Source organism: Ambystoma mexicanum, chromosome 3q (assembly GCF_040938575.1).
Source record: "Ambystoma mexicanum isolate Mex_15411 chromosome 3q, UKY_AmexF1_1, whole genome shotgun sequence".
NCBI lineage: Eukaryota > Metazoa > Chordata > Amphibia > Caudata > Ambystomatidae > Ambystoma > Ambystoma mexicanum.
The window spans coordinates 348,871,913-348,877,912 of NC_090926.1; positions in this window are offsets into that span (position 1 = coordinate 348,871,913).

The following is a 6,000-nucleotide window of genomic DNA, read 5'->3' on the forward strand; positions in this document are numbered from 1 at the left end:
CCAGAGCTCCTGTAGTGCAATGGTGTTTATAGCAATGGATAGTGTACTTATGTATCATGTATTATGTATCTCATGATAGTTCTCCCAATGACCTCTAATAATTTTGTGGCAACATTATATTGACAATCCCTTGTGGAGGCTTGTTATTAAAACTAAAGGCACATGTGATGGCATCAGTGATGTCATCAATGACATTAGTGATGTCATCTTTGAGGTCATGGGTGTTAGTCCTTGCAATGCACAGTGGTAGAGCGAGTTATGGTTGTGTACCGTACCATAACTGGCAAATTTCTGGGGGTTTCGGTTTTACCTGTAACCATAATGTCCCTGTAGGAAAAAATTTCCAATGAATTTCATAGGTTTTTTAGTGGTGCAACTTAACCATAACGTCCCTTTAACAATATTTTTTGTTATTGAATTTCATAGATTTTTGGTAGGGCACTTTAACCGTAACATTGCTTTAGGCTAGTTGTTTCAATAAAGGGGAAATATTTTCAGTAGCGAAACTTAACCATAACGTCCCTTTAACAATGTTTTTTGTTAATGAATTTCATAGGTTTTTAGTAGAGCGCTTTAACCATAACGTTGTTTTATCATAGTGTTTTCAGTAAAGCTGATAGGTTTTTAATAGCGCAACTTATCCATAACGTCCCTTTAACAATGTTTTATGTTAGTGAATTTCATAGGTTTTTCGTAGGGTACAGTAACCGGAACATTGCTGTAGCATAGTTTTTTCTGTGAAGATGATAGCTGTTTGGTACTACAATGGAACCATAACGTCCCGTTAACAGCGGTTTGTCACTGATTCCTTGTCTGCCGTCATGATGAACGTGTGGAAAGGCCAAAATCTCTGGTGTATGTATCCATTTGTGCTACCCCTTCCTTTTCCTAATAGTGTTGGTGCATTTTAGCAATTACAGATGAACATGGCAAGCGGTGGTGAGTGTTTTCTCTTTTTGTGGTAACATCGCATGCTGCATCTGTGCCGCACAGCACTGGCAGAGATGACAGCAGGTGAGGAATATGGGCGTTTCCTAGGGAGACTGCACCTGGCCGGCGTATGTATCCGTAGGACTCCATTAGCAGCCGCATGTCCTCATCTTCTAATACACTCTTAAATAGTTGTGGGAGCGCACTTGTATCCATTGCACAGCTATACCCATACGTAGGGCATCCTCTATGTGCTCGTAACACTGGCCCAGTTGACAGCCCTACGGATTCATATGGTATGCGACCCCATTTCAAGTACTCCTTCCGACTATGTGGGTGGCTCTGCAAACGTACCAAGATATTGCTGCAGCACACCTGGCTGTATGAGGCCCGCTGGTAAACAAGGAACAGCAACCTGCAGCGTAACGGGGGCATGTTAAATGTGGCATTAATTTGCTTGAGGTGCTGCTTGCCTTTCCATGTCCCATGAAACAGACACACCAGCTCTGCGCTGAACACTGTGACGGAAAGTGTCAAGAGGTTGCCTGCGGGTTGTACAATTGAAGAGAACATGTAACTGCAGGTGGGGCAGTTTGTAGTGAGTGTTCAAAATGGCAAAGGTGGTGCGGCTTGGTCATCACGCACAAACTAGTGCATGTAAAGGCAAGTAAGCAAAGAACAGAATGTGCAGAACGCAAACAATGTCAGTGGTGGTTAGGAAAGAACTGAAGCCGCATGGGTCACGCTGACTAATTGTTTTCCTGCTCCACGTAATGAAGCTGTGTTGCACGTTGTTGTAAACATTCTAGTATTCCAGAATGTATGCATCTCCCTGAATGCTACTCCTACGCTGATGGCGCAGCATGAACTGTTTGTAGTACATGTGACGATAACTGAAATGGAAGCACAAGAGACCAGTGGGCAGTCTACCGCCCTACCAACAATGCAGTAGGGTAATTTCATGTACAGCATTTTCCACATCTGCTGCGGCCAACAACAGTGACACTCCTATAAGGCAGCGGAGTGCTAAAACATCCTTGCAGACCATATGCCATGCTACAGACCCTTACCCGGCAAAGGGCATTGTATTGTGCATGTACAGCAATGCGCTACTCTACAGAGGGAAGGTACTTGGAAGTGGGTGGAAAGGGTCCTTCCGGGAGCATGGCAATGACTGGCGCCTATGTAGGTGAGGGCCACGCAATAATTCCATCTCTCAGCACGTCCCCTATGGTATCCATACAGGTGCAGCCCCTTCCGTACTGGGCCTTTCCTGCCATTCCTTCTGTGGTGTGTGTTAGAAGACCAAAATAAAAGGAAAAGAACTGGGAAAGGAAAAAAGGGAAATAAAGAAAGATCCTTTCAGAGATGAACAATGGAATTGCCAATGAACGGCGGCACAGCGGGAGGCGTGGCACTGTGAAAAACACTGTAGTTGAATGGGGTGCAAAGGGGGTCGCTGTAGAAAGTGGTTTCTTGACGTGTTGCAGGGTGTTATGAAGAGTTTCAGTGCACAACACTTACTACAAAAATTCTTCCACAACTTTCAGGAAGGGTACCAAGGCAATTAGGATGGGATGTGCAGAAATCGTGATGGCAGGAATGGTAAGAAGAACGTTATTGCTGGGGGAAAGTGTTCGTGCAGTGAAACGTCATATTCCTATGTGTGAAGTACGCTATTGGCACATGTCGTAGAAAGGCACAAATAGATTTCTTCGCAATGTATCGCATGTTCTCCATTTGAGGACCAAATGAAAAATAACGCAGCCACATCAGTGTCTGCGTAATACAATAGAAAGTTATGCAGGAGATCGGAAACAGACGCATGACCTGGACAAGTGCCTCCTTCATCGTAAACGGCACTGAAACTCGTGTAACATGCTGTGCAATGTTAAGGATTTCAAAGGCACAGTACTTTCCAGACCAGGACTCTTACTACTAGCCAGGGGTGCAGCGCACAATTAAAACACTTTTATTTTATTTATTACGAATTCAGTTTGAGAAGGTACCCAACCCGTCTAACACCCACATCTATAAACACCCCGGGTCGCAATGGACCATGAACCAGGCTGGTGTGTAATAATACAATATTTATTTATTTTTAAATTCCAATGAAAATCACACAAAGTTAATATAGGGCAGAAGTCACCATTGTGGTGATAATTACATTGTAAATTGTTAGACCACACTCAGTTTGACCTTCTAACACAGGAGACACAATGCACAATTGAAAGAAAGCAAAATTACTTTTGGGGTAGTGCTTTAAATGGCACCACAGTTAAGCATTTCCCCCTGCAACGCTCCCTCAAGCCCCTGTTAACCGAATTCTATGTGGGTAGAAAGGAGTAGCAATGAGTCAGGTATACTAGGCAACAAACAGAATGCACATCCAACCTTTCCCTTCTGAATGGGAGGCAAAATTGGATTGAAAACCCTTGAAATTGAGCAAAATAGCACTCGAAATTACTAAATACTTGTTTTACATGGGCGGTTGAATAAATGAGGTAGAAATTAGTATAGCAATATCAAAGATGTAAGAACACTAGCAAACTACAAGGCAATATACTAACAACAGGCATACAGTTCAGAAAATCGCCTTTGGAAGGAAAAACGCATTGCAGCCAAATCACACGTGGTGAAATTGCATTTGCTTAGTTTCACAGGTTAAAAATAGCAAAACGGCCTGGGAAAAGGGTTAAACAGACAAAATCGGAATGTGGTTTAGATGCTAAGGAACAAAGGCACATCACAGGTATATTATGAAAGTGAAAGGATAACTCTGGATGGATGACAGTATGAGATTCTTAAAGGGAAAGGAAACTCGGTTTTTAAACGGGAACAATTTCACGGGACAAATCGGTTTTGTTAGTAAAGAGATTGTGTTTACTGAAACTATATTTCAGCGACTAAATTGTTAAAGAAAGACACGGTATGTGAGTAGGTTACTTGCAATGGCAACCTATACACGCCACTTTCAGCTCTATATGGGAATTAATTAAATTATTCAAAATAAAAGTACTAAGGAGATCACTACAGATTTTCCTAAGAACAAGGTACACAGAGCATACCTGCCTACATTTTAAAATCAAAATTCCTGAGATGTATGCCCCGCCCACAGCCACATGAGACTCTGCCCATTTGCACATGGCCCCGCCCACCTTTCAAATTTCAGCCTATTTCAGCCAACAATTCTGTCAAATACTTTAGCTGGTTCATCTAGCATGGCTAATAATAATATACAGTAACCAGACATCTTGTGATCTTCCTGGTGTTTATTGCTAGTATTATACTTTTAGTCCACGTTAGAGGCATTTTGCCTAGGCGACTAATAATGGTAAACAATATGAGCAATGTTATACACCAGGCATGAAGAGAATATGAAGAGATAAGGGAGATTATTACGGCGGCGCCACCGCCTTAATTTTGCTTACTATAGCATTGAATGAATGATTTTCAGGGCTATAGTAAGCAAAATGAAGGCGGCGCCGCAGCCAAAATAATACTGCTTTTAATCCGATTACATGGATTGAAAGCAGTATTATTAAGGCGGTCGGTGGTTGCATTGAGGCAAAGGAAAGAAAAAGTCAGAGAAAGCTGGCTGCCAGCAGCGGCCTCATATAGTGGTGCAGGCAGTGGGCACGAACATTTTGCCCAGTTTCCGGGTCCCGCCCACTTCTCCACCCGAATGTCTACCAGCGGCAGCCAGTCAGGTGGAGAATATGACGGGACCCGGAAAGAATGACAAAATTCCTGCGATTGCAGGGTCTTTTCCGGAGACCCGGAGAAATGCCTAAAATTCCGGAGTCTCTGGAAAAATTCCAAAGGTTAGTCAGGTATGACACAGAGGATTCTGACAATTTTAAGGATTTTGCTAGGGCAGGTATAGGATCTCTATGGGATTGGACCTAATACAAGTTAACAAAGCGAGGCAAGATCTGGTCACTGCAAACAGCGGCGGGCTCTCCTAGAAGGGGACAGCTAGGCCTAGTCTGGTCACTGGATAGCGAGGTGCATCAGCTGGGCTCTCCTGGAATTATTGGGATTTTTGTGGGGTTTTTCTGGATCAGTCGTTCTGCCTGGATAGGGTCAGCTAGCTCTGGCCTGGCAGTGAAATCTGGAATCTTGCAGGGTGAATCTGGAATGTCTGGATCTCTGGATGCGTGGGAGCTGGAAAAGTCAGAAGAGAGTCTAGAGCTCCCTCTGACTCCCCTTTATATAAGGAGCATGACATCAGAGGATTTTACAATGTGGGCTGAACTAAGCAGACATACTGTAACGCTCACCTGATTCCCGTAGAGGCGCCGGTCTTGACTGGGCGTATACCGTATCTTCAAAGGTGATGTGTAACACACGGCTGGCTCTTTGGGCTGGACCTCTGTGCACTGTATGTCTGACTCGAAGGGTAAGAGGTCTTAGGTAAGTGAACGCCGTGCTCTCCATCTGCCTCGGGGCAGGGTGCTGTAACCAGTTTCTTCACTGGATAAGGGGAGCAGGCCTCTTGACTTCAGAGGACTGCTGTCCGTCGTTTACTGCACGAACGGTAAGTTTCGAGTAATTCTAATGTCTTTAAAAGTCTTTAGTAATGATGTCTCTTGTTTTGCAGGGTTCCGGCGATGGCGGATGACGGGCTGAAGTGAGTTGAAGATGGAGCCCGTGTGATGAATAGAAGCGCCTGGAAGCACGGTAGTAAGCGCTTGTTGCCTGCTTCACGATGCGCTCTGACTGTCTTTTTATTTTGCTGGTACAAGTTCGGAGCGGCTGCAGGGTGCCGGAATACCCACTGGGTTAGATGTGGAAAGGAGTAATGGCACGTGAGTATTAAAGTTCCCCAATGTCTTTAAACGCACCTTGTTTTGTCTTTCAGATGCGGGATGCAGCGCCGAAGGCCTCCGGAGCGTGCGAAGAGTTGGTAAGCTTTTGTCTTTCAGATGCCGGAATGCAGTGCGAAGACCTCCAGAGCGCACGAAGAGTAGGTAAGCCTTTGTCTTTCAGATGCCGGAATGCAGCGCGAGGCGTTGGTGACAGCCGATGGACCAGGTAAGTGAAGCGCTGTCACTGAAGACCGTAATG